Genomic DNA, 19,006 nt, shown 5'->3' with positions numbered 1-19,006 from the left:
CTAATCCAACGTGAGCTTCAGCATTTAGAGTTAATCCTGTGCTTACAGGCTACACCCAGACTCTTGTGTGTCTCTGCCCTTGTACTTCCACCATCTTTTCCAACTGCTAAGATACATGAAGAAGGGGGTTGAGATCACATACAAAGTTCTGAGAGTTGCTATAGTTTGGATGATTGCCCCCCAAAACCTCATGTTAAAATTTGATCCTCAGTTTTGGAGGTGGGGCCTAATTGAGAGGTGTTTGTTTCAGATCCCACATGAATAGATTAACGCCCTGTCTCCAAGGTGAGTGAGTTCTCACTCTATAAGTTCCCACAACAGCTGGTTGTTAAAAAGATTACCTCTTGCCCTGCCTCTTGCTTTCTCTCTTGCTATGTGATCTCTGCACACACCAGCTCCCTTCCACTATAAGAAGCAGCCAGAGGCCCTCACCCAATGTGGATGCTGGCACCATGCTTCTTGTACAACCTACAAAACCATGAGCCAAATAAACCTCTCTTCTTTATAAGTGAACCAACCTCAGATATTCCTTTATAGCAACACACAATAGACTAAGACAGGGGTTATCAGACAAGATAAGACAAGATGACAGTCTGAAGGATAGACTTCCCACAGGACATCTCTTGGGAGCAGAGTCACCAGTGGTATAGCAGGGGAGTGCACACAGGCTTTGTTTAGACTTGCTTTTTTGTTCGTTTTCAGCTTTGTATTTTGGAATAGTTATAGATTTACAGGAAGTTGAAAAGAAATGTACAGGGAGGTCCTGTGCACCCTTCCTCTAGTGTTAGCTTCTTGCATAACCATAGCACAGTATCAAGAGCAGGAAATGGACATTTGTACTATCTACAGGGCTTCTTCAGATTTCTCACATGCACTTGTTTGTGTGTGTGTGTGTGTGTGTGTGTGTGTGTGTGCATGTATAGTTCTATTCAGTTCTGTCATATTGTAACCAACCAGTGGGTTCATTTTGCCTGCTGCTTAGATAGAGCTGATTTGTCAAGACGGGGAAATTGCAATAGAGTTTAATTGCAAGAGTTTTATACACATAGAGCTAGCTAAACGGGAGACTGGAATTTTATTATTACTCAAATGAGCCTCCCCAAAAATTTGGAGGCTAGGGATTTTCAAGGATTTTCAAGGATGGTTTTGTGGGCAGAGGGGTAAGAAAGAAGGAATACTGATTGGTAGGGGATGCAATCAAAGGGGTGTGGAAAGTGGTCCTCATGTGCTGAGTTGGCTTTTGGGTGGGGCCACAGAGGAGTTGCCAGTCCAGGAGGAGCCATCCAGTCACTGGAATGCAAAAGCCTGAAAAGATATCTCAAAAGGCCAGTGTTAGGTTAGACAATAGTGATGTTAATTATGGGAGTATTTGGAGAAGTTGTAAATCTTGTGACCTCCAGAATAATGGCTTGTAATTATTTAGCTATCTTAGAAGAATTCAGGCCTCTCTTGTAATCTGGTGGCCTTTCATGAGTTTTACAAAAGAGGTTTAGTTTTGGGAAGGGGTATTATCATTTAAACTGTAAACTAAATTTCTCCCAGAGTTAGCTTGGCCCATGTCCAGGAATGAACAAGGGCAGTTTGAAGGTTAAAGGCAAGATGGAATTGGTTAGGTCAGATCTCTTTCACTGTGGTAATTTTCTCACTGTTATGAGTTTTGCAAAGGCAGTTGCAGTATGCATAGATTTGTGTATCTATTGCAGTCAAGCTACAGGCCCATTCCATCACAAAGGTCCTTCTGATTGCCCTCTTAGAGTCATAGCCTCTTCCCTCCCTCCCTTTCTCCACATCCTCTAGTAGTAGTTTCAGGGCACAAAACTACAAATCTGTGCTCTGTAACATTTTAAGAATGCTATATAAATAGAATCCTACTGTGTGTGACTTTTTTTTGAGTTTGGCTTTTTGCACTCAGCATAATTTCCTTGAGATTCATCCAAACTGTTGCATATATGAATAGCTTGTTCCTTTTTATTGCTAAGTAGTATTCCATGGTGCGACTACACCAGTTTGTTTAACCAGTCACCTGTTGAAGGATGTTTTGGTGGTTTCAAGTCTTCGAGTATTACCAATAAAGCTGCTGGGAACATTCATGTACAGGTTTTTAGTGGACATAAGTTTTCCTTTTTTGGGATAAACACCCAAGAGCTCAATTACTGGGTCATATGGTAAGCACATGTTTAGTGTTTTAGGAAACTGCCAAACTATTTTCCAGAGTGTCTGTACCATTTTATATTCCCATCCTGCATATATCCTGCTTAATATCTTTCTTTTCACTTGTCATGTTTTGCTTTTTAATAAACTTGCTACTTTAAAATAATTTCACATTTAATAGCAAAGTTTCAAGAGTAGTACATAGAATATCCTTCACCAAGATTAACCAAATATCATTTTGCCACCTTTGCTGTAGCATTTCCTGACTCTTTCTCTGTCCCTTGCTATACCCACCACCTGTCTATCCATCTAGTTCTGTTTTTGAGTCGTTTGAAGGTAAGTTGCAAACAACAGGCCTTTTTACCACAGAATTCTTCATTGTGTATTTCTTAAGAACATTACCTTATATAACTACCATACGGTGATCAAAATTAGGAATTTTAACAAATATTATCTAATATACAAACACTTTTCAGATTTGATGCAACTTATAGCAATTCTTTTTCCTGGGATTCAATCCCAGATCACACATGGCATTCACTTATCATGTCTCTTCAGCCACTTTTAGCTTAGCACACTTCCTCAGCACCCTTTTTTTCTTTTGTGACACTGATGTTTTTAAAGATCACAGGCCAACACTTTGTAGGATGCCTCTCAATTTAGTTTTGGTTGATGTTTCATCATTACTAGACTCAGCCTGTGGATTTTGGGTGTGAGTGCCACTGAAGAGACGATGTTTCCCATTGGGGCGTCCTCACCGGAGGCGTAAGATAGCCATTTGTTCCTGTATTGGTGTCAACACTGATCACTTGATCAAGGTGAAATCTACCAGTTTTCTCCCTGTAAAGTGACTATTTCTCCCTTCAAAATGAATAAGCATCTTGTGGGGAGATGTTGTGAGACTGAGCAAACACCTTGTTGCCCGTTAAACTTTCAGACTCTAGTTTTAGCATCCACTGATGATTTTTGCCACCAACAATTTTTATTATGATGGTTACAAATGTAACTTTCCTTTATTTTTAACTTACTATTTTTTAGAGATGAGATCTCACTCTGTCACCTAGGCTGGAGTGCAGTGGCGCTATCATAGCTCACTGCAGCCTTGAACTCCTGGGCTCAAGGGATCCTCCCGCCTCAGTCTTCGGAGTAGTTGGGACTACACGTGTGCACCACCACACCCCGCTAATTTTTGTATTTTTTTTTTCTTGTAGAGATGAGATCTTGTTATGCTGCCCAGAATGGTCTCAAACTCCTTGCCTCAAGTGGTCCTCCTGCCTCAACCTGCCAAAGTGCTGGGATTCCAGGCATGAGCCACTGTGCCTGTCCACACATGTAATTTTCTAACTCCATCTTTCCCTCTGCATTTATTAGTTGACATCCTACAGCAGAGAAGTTTCCTCTTCTCAACCATCAGCCTATTGATCTATTGACCTAGATATCAATTTACTACCAGTATGAACTTATAAATTATTATTTTATTTTATTTTTTTTGAGACAGCTTACTCTGTCACCCAGGTTGGACTGCAGTGGTGTGATCTCAGCTCACTGAAACCTCCGTCTTCTGGGCTCAAGCTATCCTCTCATCTCAGCCTCCTGAGTAGCTGGGACTATAGGTGCACGCCACCACATACGGCTAATTTTTGTATTTTTTGTAGAGATGGGTTTTTGCCATGTTGTCTAGGCTGGTCTTGAACTCCTGGACTCAAGTGATCCTCCCATGTCGGCCTTCCAAAGTGCTGGGATTACAGGAGTGAGCCTCCGCTCTCAGCCACATCACTTTTAATTTTGATGCTCAAGTTGTCTCACATTTGGCCAGTGGGAGTCACCTCAAGCTGCTTTCTGTGTCCCTTTGAGGTATTCCCATCATTCTTTGTGCATATCTTTACTTTTTGGCACAAAATGCTTCAGTGTCTTCTTGTATTTTCCCTGTCTCAGCCCTGGAATCAGTCATTTCTCCAAGGAGCTCTGGCATCTTTTAGAGGAGAGAGGAATTTATAAACAACACACGGTACTGAGTGTGTCTGTGCTGTGGAGGGGTCCTAGCTTCCAAGCTAGGCTGGGCGAGGTGGTTCATGCCTGTAATCCCAGCACTTTGGGAGGCCGAGGTGGGTGGATCACCTGAGGTTGGGTATTCAAGATCAGTCTGGCCAACATGGTGAAACCCAGGCTCTACTAAAAATATATAAATTAGCCTGGTGCAGTGGCTCATGCCTGTAATACCAGCACTTTGGGAAGTTGAGCGGGCGGATCATGAGGTCAGGAGTTCGAGACCAGCCTGGCCAAAATGGTGAAACCCTGTCTCTACTAAAAATACAAAAATTAGCCAGATGTGGTGGTACACACCTATAGTCTTAGCTACTTGGAAGGCTGAGGCAGAAGAATCGCTTGAACCCAGGAGGCAGAAGTTGCAGTGAGCTGAGATCGTGCCACTGTACTCCAATCTGGGTGACAGAGTGAGACTCCGTCTCAAAAAAAAAAAAAAAATTATCTGGGTGTGGTGGCAGGTGTCTGTAATCCCAGCTACCTGGGAGACTGAGATAATCGTTTGAACCCAGGAGGCGGAGGCTGCAGTGAGCTGAGATCATGCCATTATACTCCAGCCTGGGCAACACAGTGAGACTCCATTTCAAAAAAAAAAAGTCTCTGGATGGCTAGGCTAGATCCAAGGCAAGTCAGGAAATAACATCAGTGACTGACCAAGGGGCCATGTCCCTTACTCTGCCACATCTGGGTGGCTTTCACCTTGGACCAACCTGGGCCCCCTTCACCAAGACCATGGGGGACTGTTAAATAGGAAGCAGCTGAACATCTGTTGTCTCCCTCCATCCCTCAGCAAGCCCCTTACCAGGCTGGGCTCCTAATGGACAGGTCAAGAGTCCTGAGTCATGATTGTGAGTCTGCAACAATAAAAATTTAATACAGACTTCATAGAACACTTTTTAATTTACAAAGTGCTTTCAATTACATTATCGAATTTAATCAGTTATCAATGAGGATTTTAAAAAAGTGTTAAGAAACGCAACAAATATAACAAAAGACACAGACAGGCACGGGAAGGCCCCCAAATGATGCTGCTCCTGTTGCAGAGGGCGTGATCAGAGAAGAGGCGGAGGCCTGCAGGGGAGTAGGCCCATGCATGCTGGGCCATCTGGGCAGGGCACTGGACTTGACAGAGGGATTGGGCAGACTCGCCGACCCATATACCCCTCTCCCCCTGCCCGCCACAGACCCCAACTGATACAGTGCCAGGAACTGGAGCTCCTCTGAGAAGCATCCTCTGCAACTCTGACAGAAGCCTCCCTCCGAAGCTTTAAGTGCCTTTGAGTGTTCTGGGAAGACTGTACCACTTTGTGATGCAGAAATCTGTGAGTAATTGGAAGTCTGTGCCACTGGTGATTTATCTTCAAAGACTTCATTTAAAATTGTGCATGGCAATGGACACGATTGCGAAATTGACATGGCCTGGGCTTGTGTCTCACTTGGCCTGACATTTTCCAACCCCTTTATAGATCGGATCCGTATTCCATTACTTTCAGATAAGCAGTTCCTGCTTGGCTGTCGAGGTGGATACTAGTTAGTAAGCCGCCTTGGATTACACTAGCATTTTCACTGGAGTGTTCCACGTCATTCTCTGAAGAAAACATGAGATCAGGGGAAGATTCTCCAGCAGTACTGTTGGGTAGATTATTTTGAGCAAGAGACTCTTTGGGGTCTTTCCAGACACTCAGAATGAGGTTGTTGAGTCCAGTCACGTCTGCCTGGGCACGTCCTTAGGTTTCAAGGTAAAAGGCTCGGAGAGGGCGGAGGTGGATCACAGAGCAGCTCTCTGGTAAGCCCCGAGGTGGGCTTCAGGGAGAAGGGATCAGGCCGCAGTGACCACAGAATGGAACCCCCTCCATTCTGCAGCCCAGGGGTGGGTGAACAAACATGTGTTCAGCTCATGGCGCGGGCTGACATCCTGGGTCTGGAGTGCAGCCTGTGATCTGTGAGTGACCACGGCACCAGCCAGGGCAGCTGCTGGACAATGGGGGGTGCCAGCAGTTGGACTTGAGGGCTTTGAGGACCTCCACCATTCATGCAGGATCGGTTCTTTCCAGGCTCCTCCCAGCTGCTCTACCAGGGTCTAATGACTTTCCTGTCAGTTAAGGCATTTTACGTTATCTCCTGATGAGCAAAGTGTCATCAGGGGACAGCCTAGGGGATGGGGAGAGTCCAGGGGCTGAGTAAAGACAGGCTTTGGTGGAGTTGTGGCCTTGGAAACACTTATCATTCTCAACCCTCCTATCATTGTAGATTCATCTGTGAAATGAGGGGATTTCAGGTCATTCCCACATATTTAACACACAGTGATTTCTGGGAGGGTTCCTAAGCCGAGGTCCATGGACCGTGGATGGTTTCAAGGCACCCATGAACCCCCTGAGCCTACATGTGCTCATCTCTGTATGCTCATATCTGCACAGGGCTCGGTGACAATGATGCTGGCAGAGCATTCTAGGGAGGTACCATTCTCATTCTTCAAATGAATGAACTCACATCCAGTCCTCACCTCAGCCCTCAGGGGCACAGAGAGGGAAAGTGATTTGCCCGAGGTCACACAGTGGGCATTGGGGCTCTGTTCCCCAAGCTTTTGTCCACTTTACTACTTGTGGGTGAGCAATGGTCTTTCCATTTTTTTTTTTTCTTGTGTCTGATAAAAACCTTCTCTTTTCACCTGAGGAGATGCTATAAAGACTAACAAGGTGTTTTAAGGTTAAATTCCTCTTCTGATTTAAATCACCAGTGCTGACTTCATCACTAATAATTAAACCATCAATACTGATTAAAGTCATTGGTAATAAGTTAATTGTAATACATCAATTGCAACAAATCAATAATGATTTAAATCATTAATAATGAAACTTTATTAAGAGCTATGGGAAAATTGGTACATGAAAAGCAGTATATATGCATGACTTTCACACAATTCTTTTTTCACAGTAGGTGACTGATCTCAGACAACCACTATTTTTACAGATTCCTATAATTTTCAATTAATGTCCTGTGAAAACCAGTCTATTGTATTCTTCACAAAGATGGTTAAAGATATTCCCAGGTCTTGCATTGGCAGATTCATTTTTCTGTAGTGAAAATATATTAGCCTGTGGTCTGCTGTTACCCAAGCATGCATCTATAACAAAAATAAGTAAATAAAAAAAAGGAGACATAAAAGATTACTCATTACTCATAAAATGTTTTTCTGTAAACACCCAACATGGGACAATTACTTCATTACAGTCAAGCCTGACAGCCTCTCTTAGCTTTATGTTTTGATGTGTTTATTCTGGAGGCAGTTTGACTTCCTCGTTACTAGTTTGGATGCCCTTTATTTCTTTCTTTTGTCTAATTGCTCTGGCTAGGACCTCGAGTGCTATGCTGAATAGAAGTGGTGAGAGTGGACATCCTTGTCTTGTTCCAGCTCTCAGGGGGAAGGAATGCTTTCAACCAAAAGCCAGTTTTGACTTTTTTGAAGATGAAATGTTACAATAGCAATGTCAGTTGTTCTGATTAATATGATGTAATGATTTATCGAACCCTTAGTCCTCACTTTTTTTTTTCCAATTGAAAATAAATCTGAACGGGGACTTTATAATTTCCCATTTGCCTTTGATTCCTAGCATTGGCGTCTGCCATGGAGGGCTCACTATATGAAACTGGGGCAAATCTGAGAATTACGGGTTTACACCACACAATCAGCATCAGAAATACCTGTGCAGATCAGCAGTGCTGTATCACCAAGGAGAAGAATGTGAGCTCCCTCTTCTGTTTTCATTTCGCTCTCTCCCTTTTTCCTTTTAGACCAGTGTTGACCAGGGGGATGCGGCTGGCCAGGTCTGCAGGGAAGCGCAGACTCCTAGCGGGTGACCAGACCTGACAGGGCCTGCTTCTCCTCTGAAGGAGCTCTGTCTCTGCACTGCCTTGTTCTTTCTTTACTATCTTCCCCGTGCTGGGGGATGTAGGAGGCAATCTAAGAAGTGCTAATTATTATGTAAGAGGGTCTTGTCACTGTTAATGAGAAAGACCCTCTGCTTGCCCATCTCCCCTCTTCTTCCCTCCCTCTCTCCCTCTCTTCCTTTTATCTTTCCTTCCTCCACTTATCAAGCTTCTATGAAATGGCCCTAGGATTCCCGCAGCCGGCACACAGGTTCCGAGGATGCGTACAGACCAGTCGGGCTGACAGACATGAAAACATATCAGTGTGATGGAGCATAACGGAACCTACAAGAGACTAAAGGTACATGAGGGGATTCAGTGGGGGCTCACAGAGTGGACATTCCCCTATGGCAGGGGCAGGGGTCTGGAAGGTAGGAAAAGTAGGAGGGGCATGTGGGAGCCCCAGACTATGTTTCTCCCTCCCAGATGAGGATGATTGTACTATACCTGTGCCAAGGTGGGCATTACATTAAAAAAAAAATTTCCACAGGTTATTGGGGTTCAGGTGGTATTTGGTTACATGAGTAAGTTATTTAGTGGTGATTTGTGAGATTATGGTGCACCCAACACCTGAGCAGTATATGTTGCACCCTACTCATAGTCTTTTATCCCTCATCCTCCTCCCACCCTTCTCCCCAAGTCCCCAAAGTCCATTGTATCATTCTTACGCCTTTGTGTTCTCATAGCTCAGCTCCCAATTATCAGTGAGAACATATGATATTTGTTTTTCCATTCCTGAGTTACTTCACTTAAAATAGTCTCCCATCTCATCCAGGTCGCTGCAAATGCTGTTAATTCATTCCTTTTTATGTCTGAGTAGTATTCCGTTGTATATATATACCACAGTTTCTTTATCCAGTCATCGATTGATGGGCATTTGGATTGGTTCCACAATTTTGCAATTGCAGATTGTGCTGGTATAAACATGCATGTGCAAGTATCTTTCTTGTATAATGATTTCTTTTCCTCTGGGTAGATACCCAGCAGTGGGATTGCTGAATCAAACGGTAGTTCTACTTTTAGTTCTTTAAGGAATCTCCACACTGTTTTCCATAGTGGCTGTGCTAGTTTACATTGGCATCAGCAGTGTGGAAGTGTTCCCTGATCACTGCATCCACGCCAACATCTACTGTTTTTTGATTTTTTGATTATGGCCATTCTTGCAGGAGTAAGGTGGTATCACATTGTGGTTTTGATTTGCATTTTCCTGATCATTAGTGATGTTGAGCATTTTTTTTCACATGTTTGTTGGCCATTTGTATGTCTTCTTTTGAGAATTGTCTATTCATGTCCTTAGCCCACTTTTTGATGGGATTGTTTGTTTTTTTTCTTACTGATTTGTTTGAATTCATTGTAGATTCTGGATATTAGTCCTTTGTCAGATGTATAGATTGTGAAGATTTTCTCCCACTCTGGGAGTTGTCTGTTTACTCTGCTGACTGTTCCTTTTGTTGTGCAAAAGCTCTTTAGTTTAATTAAGTCCCTGCTATTTATCTTTGTTTTTATTGCATTTGCTTTTGGGTTCTTGGTCATGAAATCCTTGCCTAAGCCAATGTCTAGAAGGGTTTTTCCAATGTTATCTTTTAGAATTTTTACAGTTTCAGGTCTTAGATTTAAATCTTTGATCCATCTTTAGTTCATTTTTGTATAAGGTGAGAGACGAGGATCCAGTTTCATTCTCCTACATGTGACTTGCCAATTATCCCAGCGCCATTTGTTGAATAGGGTGTCCTTTCCCCACTTCATGTTTTTGTTTGCTTTGTCAAAGATCAGTTGGCTGTAAGTATTTGGGTTTATTTCTGGGTTCTCTATTCTAGTCCATTGGTCTATGTGCCTATTTTTATACCAGTACCATGCTGTTTTGGTGAGTACGGCCATGAGTATAGTTTGAAATCAGGTAGTGTGATGCCTCCATATTTGTTCTTTTTGCTTAGTCTTGCTTTGGCTATGGAGGCTCTTTTATGGTTCCATATGAATTTTAGAATTGCTTTTTCTAATTCTGTGAAGAATGATGGTGGTATTTTGAAGGGGATTGCGTTGAATTTGTAGATTGCTTTTGGCAGTGTGGTCATTTTTACAATATTGATTCTACCCATCCATGAGCATGGGATGTGTTTCCATTTGTTTGTGTCATCTACAATTTCTTTCAGCAGTGTTTTGTAGTTTTCCTTGTAGAGATCTTTCGATTCCTTTGTTAGGTATATTCCTAGGTGTTTTATATTTTTTTGCAGCTATTGTAAAAGGAGTTGAGTTCTTGATTTTTTTCTCTGCTTGTTCGCTGTTGTTGTATAGAAGAGCTACTGATTTGTAGACATTAATCTTGTATCCAGAAACTTTGCTGAATTCTTTTATCAGTTCTAGGAGCTTTTCGGAGGAGGCTTCAGGGTTTTTGAGGTAAATGATCATATTGTCAGCAAACAGTGACAGTCTGACTTCTTCTTTGCCAATTTGGATGCCCTTTATTTCTTTAGCTTGTCATATTGCTCTGGCTAGGTTTCCAGTACTATGTTGAAGAGGAGTAGTAAGAGTGGGCATCCTTGTCATGTTCCAGTTCTCAGAAGGAATGCTTTCAACTTTTCCCCTTTCAGTATTATGTTTGCTGTGGGTTTGTCATAGATGACTTTTATTACATTCAGTTATGTCCCTTGTAGGCCAATTTTGCTGAGAGTTTTTTTTTTTTTTTTTTTTTTTTGAGACGGAGTTTCACTCTTGTTGCCCAGGCTAGAGTGCAATGGTGCGATCTCGGCTCACCACAACCTCTGCCTCCCAGATTCAAGCAATTCTCCTGCCTCAGCCTTCCGAGTAGCTGGGATTACAGGCATGTACCACCATGCCCGGCTAATTTTGTATTTTTAGTAGAGACAAGGTTTCTCCATGTTGAGGCTGGTCTCGAACTCCTGACCTCAGGTGATCCACCTTCCTCGGCCTCCCAAAGTGCTGGGATTACAGGTGTGAGCCATTGTGCCCGGCTGAGAGTTTTAATCATAAAGAGAGGCTGGGTTTTTTCTAATGCTTTTTCTTCATATATGGAGGTGATCACTGATTTTTAAAAAATTCTGTTTATGTCATGTATCACATTTATTGACATGCATATGTTAAACCACCCCTGCATCCCTGGTATGAAACCCACTTGATCATGGTGGATTACCTTTTTGACATGTTGTTGGATTCGGTTAGCTAATATTGTGTTAAGGATGTTAGCATCTATGTTCATCAGGGATATCGGTCTGTAGTTTTCTTTTTTGGTTATGTCCTTTCCTGGTTTTGGTATTAGGGTCATGATGGCTTCATAGAATAAATTAGGGAGGGCTCCTTCTTTCTTTATCTTGTGGAATAGTATCAAAAAGATTAATAAGATTAGTACCAATTCTTCTTTAAATGTGTGGTAGAATTCCACTGTGAATCCATCTGGTCCTGGACTTTTTATTGTTGGTAATTTTTAAATTACCATTTCAATCTTGCTGCTTGTTATTGGTCTGTTCAGGGTATCTAATTCTTCATGATTTAAGCCAGGAGGGTTGCATTTTTCCAGGAATTTATCCATCTCTTCTAGGTTTTCTAATTTATGTATGTAAAGGTGTTCATAGTAGCCTTGAATGATCTTTTGTATTTCAGTGGTGCCAGTTGTAATATCTCCCTTTTCATTTCTTAATGAGGTTATTTGAAATTTCTCTCTTCTTTTTTTGGTTAATCTTGCTAACGGTCTATCAATTTTATCTTTTAAAAAAACCAGCTTTTTTTTTGGCCGGACGCAGTGGCTCAAGCCTGTAATCCCAGCACTTTGGGAAGCCGAGACGGGTGGATCACGAGGTCAGGAGATCGAGACCATCCTGGCTAACACGATGAAACCCCGTCTCTACTAAAAAATACAAAAAAAAAAACTAGCCGGGCGAGTTGGTGGGCGCCTGTAGTCCCAGCTACTTGGGAGGCTGAGGCAGGAGAATGGCATAAACCCGGGAGGCGGAGCTTGCAGTGAGCTGAGATCTGGCCACTGCACTCCAGCCTGGGTGACAGAGTGAGACTCCATCTCAAAAAACAAACAAACAAACAAAAACCCCCCCCAGCTTTTTGTTTCATTTATCTTTTGTGGGTTTTTTTTGTTGTTGTTGTTGTTTCAATTTCATTTAGTTCTGCTCTAATCTTGGTTATTTCATTTATTCTGCTGGGTTTGGGTTTGGTTTGTTCTTATTTCTCTAGTTCCTTGAGGTGTGACCTTAGATGTCAGTTTGTGGTCTTTCAGTCTTTTTGATACAGGCATTTAGGGCTATGAACTTTCCTCTTAGCACGGCCTTTGCTGTATCCCAGAGGTTTTGGTAGGTTGTGTCATAATTGTTCAGTTCAAAGAAATTTTAAATTTCCATCTTGCTTTCCTTTTTGACCCAATGATCATTCAGGAGCAGGTTACTTAATTTCCATGTATTTCCATGGTTTTGAAGTTTCCTTTTGGAGTTATTTCCAGTTTTATTCTACTGTGGTCTGAGAGAGTGCTTGATATAATTTCAATTTTCTTAAATTTATTGAGACTCATTTTGTGGCCTATCATATGGTGTATCTTAGAGAAAGTTCCATATGCTGTTGAATAGAATGTGTATTCTGCAGTTGTTGGATGAAATGTTCTGTATATATCTAATAAGTCCATTTGTTCCAAAGTATAGTTGAAATCCATTGTTTCTTTGTTGAGTTTCTGTCTTGATGACCTGTCTAGTGCTCTCAGTGGAGTACTGAAGTCCCCTGCTATTATTGTGTTGCTGTCTATCTCATTTCCTAGGTCTTTTAGTAATTGTTTTATAAATTGGGGTTCTCCAGTGTTAGAAGCATATATATTTAGGATTGTGATATTTTCCTGTTGGACAAGGCCTTTTACCATTATATAATGACTCTCTTTGTTTTAACTGCTATTGCTTTAAAGTTTGTTTTGTCTGATAGAAGAATAGCTACCCCTGCTTGCTTTTGGCGTCCGTTTGCACGAAATGCCTTTTTCCATCCCTTTAAGTTTATGTGAGTCCTTATGTGCTAGGTGAGTCTCCTGAAAGCAGCAGATAGTTGGTGGGTGATTTTTTTTATCCATTCTCCAGTTCTGTATCTTTTAAGAGGAGCATTTAGGCCATTTACGTTCAATGTTAGTATTGAGATGTGAGGTACTATTCTGTTCATTGTGCTATTTGTTGCCCGTGTGCCTTGGTTTTTTTGTTTTTTGTTTTTGCTTTATAAATTGTATGTTTGTTTTATAGGTCCTGTGTGATTTATGCTTTATAGAGGTTTTGTTTTGATGTGTTTCCAGGATTTGTTTCAAGATTTAGAGCTCATTTTTAACAGTTCTTGTAGTGGTGACTTGGTAGTGGCAAATTCTCTCAGCATTTGTTTGTCTGAAAAAGACTGTATCTTTCCTTCGTATATGTACTTAGTTTTGCTGGATACAAAATGCTTGGCTGATAATTGTTTTGTTTGAAGAGGCTGAAGAAAGGGCCCCAATCTTTTCTAGCTTGCAGGATTTCTCCTGAGAAATCTGCTGTTAATCTGATAGGTTTTCCTTTATAGGTTACCTAGTGCTTCTGTCTGACAGCTCTTAAGATTCTTTCCTTCGTCTTAACTTTGGATAACCTAATGACAATGTGCCTAGGCGAGGAGCTTTTTGTGATGAATTTCCCAGGTGTTCTTTGTGTTTCTTGTATTTGGATGTGCAATCTCTAGTAAGGCCGGGAAGTTTTCCTCAATTATTCCCCCCAAATATGTTTTTCAAACTTTTAGATTTTTCTTCTTCCTCAGGGACACCGATTATTCTTAGGTTTGGTCATTTAACATAATCTCAGACTTCTTGGAGGCTTTGTTCATATTTTCCTGTTTTTTGTTTGTTTGTTTGTTTGTTTGTTTTTGTCTGTGTTGGATTGGGTTAATTTGAAGACCTTGTCTTTGAGCTCTGAATTTCCTTCTTCCACTTGTTCAATTCTGTTGCTGAGAATTTCAGAGCATTTTGCATTTCTACATCTAATGTTTCCTGAAATTTTGATTGTTTTTTCTTTATGTTATCTATTTCCTTGAATATTTCTCCCTTTACTTCTTGTATCCTTTTTGGATTTTCTTACATTGAGCTTCACCTTTTTCTGGTGCCTCCCTGATTTGCTTGATAACAAACATCATGAATTCTTTTTCAGGTAAATCAGGGATTTCTTTTTGATTTGGATCCATTGCTGGTGAGCTAGTATGATATTTTAGGGTTGCTAAAGAGCCTGTTTTGTCATATTACCAGAGTTGGTTTTCTGGTTCCTTCTCATTTGGATAGGCTCTGTCAGAGGGAAGGTCTAGGGCTGAAGCCTGTTGTTCAGATCCTTTTGTCCCATGGGGTGTTTCCTTGATGTAGTACTCTCCTCCTTTTCCTATGGATGTGGCTTTCTGAGAGCCAAGATGCAGTGATTGTTATCTCTCTTCTGGGTCTAGCAACCCAGCAAGTCTACCAGGCTCCGGCTGATACTGGGGGTTGTCTGCACAGAGTCCTGTGATGTGAACCGTCTATAGGTCTCTCAGCCATGGATACCAGCACAGTATTTGAGGTGTCTCCCAGGTCCTGCAGGAGCAGTCCACTTCCTTGAGAGGGTCTGTGGGTCCTCTCGGGATTGCCGGTTTGTTTTTGCACTCGTTCTGGAGCTAAAATTCACAATGTGAGCCTCTGCATGCTGCTCTGTCCATCTGAGTTGGAGCTGCAATCTCAGCACTACATTTTAAGGCTCATAACTACTTTGTAAGGCCTATTGACATCCATGCCAGTTTTTAAAATGTGGGCTGCCTTTGCTGTGCTCCTTGAACAGCCTGTGAGGTTGTCAGCCCTGGGGTGCCAGTAGCAGCCCAGGATGCTTTCCCATTGTGTGTTGTGGGCTGCCTGTGATTAAATGGGGGTTCAAATCCATTAGCTCCTGACTTCTCAACCACACTCGCCAGGTTGGTAAAGCTTCTTCTATCTTCAAGTCTTCTCACGGGTTGTTTCTCCTTCCTCTGTCTGGTCCTTAGGTGCTCATCAGGGCTGACCCTTAGCTCTTTCCTTTCCTTAGCAAAGAGTCATAGAGGGTTCATCCCTGAGCTGCTGAGCCCTGCCCTTGGCTCTAGTGCTGCCTTCCCCAGGGCCTCCCCTCCATTCCTCCTGCTGGCCCCTTTAATGAAATTTGGTAGTCTCTTTTTAATCAAGGAGTGCACATGCATAGTTGACAAAATCTGCACAATTGACTACTCTCCAATGTTGGTAGAATCAATGTAGAGCCAACTGGTTTTGTCAGCTGTAGAAATGTTTAAAAGTGAAGGTTTTACAAAACAATAGCTCCAAGACAAAACAGTGAGCTCACAGGTAACTGCATTCTTCCTGTTTGCTCATATAAGGCACCTGGAAACTCCCCACTGGCTGGTAGTTTGGAGTGATCGTGTCCCTGCTCCCCCATTTATAGAGGGGACAGACATGGACTGTCACCCATGCTCTGGGGGCACTACAGATGGGAGATGTTCTTGCAGAAAAGTATGAATAGTCAGACTCCCTGGGTTCTCCCCACGCAACCTGTTTTTCTTGTTTTGTTTTTTTGTTGTTTTAAGACTTTGCTGAGGCCAGAGAGGAGCCCTACCAGAGAATGTTGACAAATGGGAGTAATGCATGGCCCTTGATTAAGGTCTAAGCTAAGAAAGAAGTGGTTAAACATTAACTGTTGCATGATTATTGCAACAGCTAAGTCCTGAGGTGACCTGTGAAATGGCACATATAGTTTCATAAAATAATTCACAGTTGACCCTTGAACAACGTATGTTTGAATGGCACGAATCCACTTACATACGAATTTTCTTTCATCTCCAGCACCCCTGAGACAGCAAGGCCAACCCCTCCTCTTCCTTCTCCTCCTTGGCCTACTCAACATGAAGACGATGAGGATGAAGACCTTTATGATGACCCACTTCCACTGTATCAATAGTAAATATATTTTCTCTTCCTTATGATTTTCTTAATACTCTTTTCTGTAGTTTATTTCAAGAACATAATATATAATACACATGGCATACAAAATATGTGTTAATTGACTATGTTATTGGTAAGGCTTCTAGTTAACAGTAGGCTATTAGCAGTTAAGTTTTGGGGGAATCCAAAGTTATACATGGACTTTCAACTAAGTGAGGGGTCAGTTCAGCTAATCCCTGTGTTGCTCAGGAGTCAGCTGTGAGGTGGAAGAATAATTGTGGAGCACAGAAGTTGTGATCAGAGAAGCTGAATATTCACTGTTATGGAAGCAGCATGGCACAGGCAGTGTACATGTGAGAACGCCGTGGGGGCACTCCCTGGGGGTGGATTAGAGCATATTGGCTGCTCCTGGCTTAGTGTCTCTCACTGGGACTCACCCTTGACTGATAGGAACTGCTGAGGCCAAGGAGGTGCTTCCTCCCAGGGAAGATTCTAATGCTGTAGGGGTACAAAGGTTCAGCTCAGGTGATCCACAGGGGCATATTTTGGTACCCCTGCCCAATTTGAGCTTGAGAAGGGCATGAGGATCAGGGGTTTAGACCCTCTAGGGATGAAGGTTTGGTCACCCCCACCAGGCAATCCGCATACAACAGCAGAGGCGCTAGCTCAGGGCAAGGGGAGGCAGAATGGGTACAGGAGGGAGATGAACCTCAGTTCTCTGTTGTGCTGTGAGATCAGCTGCAGGAGAGGGGACTGTAGTCTACCCACCAATCTTCTGTTAAAGTTCACCCAGGAAAGCCGACCATTCAGAATCCCGAAGGAAATGGAACCAGCAGCATGAGCAGTGGACTGTGATGAGATCCACCTTTCCCCAGAGGCTGGAGGTGTTGGGTGTGAACTGTCCTCATCTCAAAGGAGTCCACTTACCCAAGGCCACACGCCCTCCCGGGGGCAGCTTGTGCTCCATGACCGATTGATGTCGGGGGTAGAAAGACCTGGCTTCTTGCTTCAGCTGGGGACAACTCTGAAGGGCCACCCCAGCTCCAGAACTCCCCATGGCTCCAGAGCTCCCCATCGCACCCAGCAATGCAGGTGAGGTGTCTACTGACTGCAGCATCGGTGTCACCTCTCCCTGGCTGGCAAGGGCTGTGCCCAGGGCGCTCAAGAAACCCCTCTGGGACACGAGTCTCTTCGGAAAGACGATGAGGATGAAGACCTTTATGATGACCCACTTCCACTGTATGGAGAGTAAATATATTTTCTCTTCCTTATGACTCTCTTAATACTCTTTTCTGTAGTTTACTTTATTTCAAGAATATAACATATAATACATATGGCATACAAAATATGTGTCATCTCAGACACATTCCAAAGCAACTGCTTCTACCAGCGTTGCGTTTCCTCTAATTTTCTCTTTTTTTATTTTATTTTTTGAGATGAAGTCTTGCTCTGTGGCCCAGGCTGGAGTGCAGGGGTGGGATCTCGGCTCACTGCAACCTCTGCCTCCCAGGTTCAAGTGATTCTCCTGCCTCAGCCTCCCGAGTGGCTGGGATTACAGGTGCACATCACCATACTCAGCTAATTTTTGTATCCTTTTTTAGTGGAGATGGGGTTTCACTATGTTGGCCAGGCTGGTCTCAACACTCCTGACCTCAGGTGATCCATCCATCTCAGCCTTTTCCCAAAGTGCTGGGATTACAGGCGTGAGTCACCATGCTTGGCCTCTAATTTTCTTTTATTTACTGATGTCACCATAGTACAACCCTGTCATAATTTTCATTGAAATAGAAACATGTATTCTGCATCTAGCCACTCATCTCAAAGGTTTTCTCCCCTTATCATTTCATAGTTGTCCCAGGATGACTCCTCCTTTGCCCATGAAAGCACCCATGAACTTTACTTGGATTATTTGTAACCTCACAAATTCATACTAAGTTTTGCCTTTATTTACAAAAACTTAACTCCCCAATTATGAAATTAATTACATGCTATTTAGTTTAAAAAAATAAAATGTAAAATTACCCATAATATAATTATCCTATTCAGAACTGACTGCTTTAATATTTTTATGTTTCCTACCTTTTAAGAATTCTAGTTGAGACCATACTATATTCTCCCTTTAACACCTGACATAGTATCTTCAGTATTTCTCCAGAGCATTAAAAATCCTTTCTAAAGATGATTTTTTAAAGGTGATGTAATATTCCATGGTGGAGGCTGAGCTCTTATAAGTAAACCATTCTCTGATGTCAGGCCTTTAAAACAGCACCATTGGCTGGGCATGGTGGCTCATGGCTGTAATCACAGCACTTTGGGAGGCTGAGGTAGGCGGATCACTTGAGGTCAGGAGTTTGAGACCAGCCTGGCTAATATGGTGAAACTCCATCTCTACTAAAAATACAAATATTAGCCAGGTGTGGTGGCAGGTGCCTGTAGTCCCAGCTACTTGGGAGACTGAGGCGGGAGAATGGCGTGAACCCAGGAGGCAGAGCTTGCAGTGAGCCAAGATCGCACCACTGCACTCCAGCCTGTGCAACAGAGTGAGACTCTGTCAAAAAAAAAAACAAAAAACAAAAACCAAAAACTAAAAAACCAGCACCAGTGTTTTGAATGAACCAGGGGGAGTCCACCCACAGGGAATGCCCTCCACCCCCAGAACGTGGACCCACACATGTCTATGGGTCCCACAAGGGGACCAGTACTTTCAGGACTCTGTAGGCCAGCTGAAGGTAGAATCTAGAGTCTCGCGTATCCCCCCAGAGAACCATTTCCCAACATGTACCTCTGCTTCATAATTTTAGATGGCTTGCAGGTGAACATTACTATTTTTTAATTTCAAGACTTGTGTAAATTATCTGGGACTTCACAAATGCTATTCCTTTGGCCAAGTAGAAAGCATTTTTAAAAATGAGTTGATAGCCACTAAGTACATGAAAAAAAAAATCCTCATCTCTAATA

At 42.5% G+C, this 19,006-nt stretch overlaps 1 protein-coding gene and 1 long non-coding RNA gene across 2 annotated transcripts in view; one reads left to right on the top strand and one right to left on the bottom strand.

Moving 5' to 3' along the window:
- Positions 1 to 19,006, bottom strand: part of TMIE (transmembrane inner ear) — a 538,092-nt gene that overhangs the window by 111,619 nt on the left and 407,467 nt on the right. The gene's annotated exons all lie outside the window — the stretch shown is intronic.
- On the top strand, positions 7,834 to 16,057 carry LOC126948607 (uncharacterized). The gene is made up of 3 exons (XR_007723498.1): positions 7,834 to 7,936; positions 8,311 to 8,422; positions 15,950 to 16,057. It is a non-coding gene; the product is annotated as an uncharacterized LOC126948607 (long non-coding RNA).

The sequence above is a fragment of the Macaca thibetana genome, chromosome 2 (assembly GCF_024542745.1).
Source record: "Macaca thibetana thibetana isolate TM-01 chromosome 2, ASM2454274v1, whole genome shotgun sequence".
In the NCBI taxonomy this organism is placed as follows: domain Eukaryota; kingdom Metazoa; phylum Chordata; class Mammalia; order Primates; family Cercopithecidae; genus Macaca; species Macaca thibetana.
This window is presented reverse-complemented; position numbering and strand designations above follow the sequence as displayed.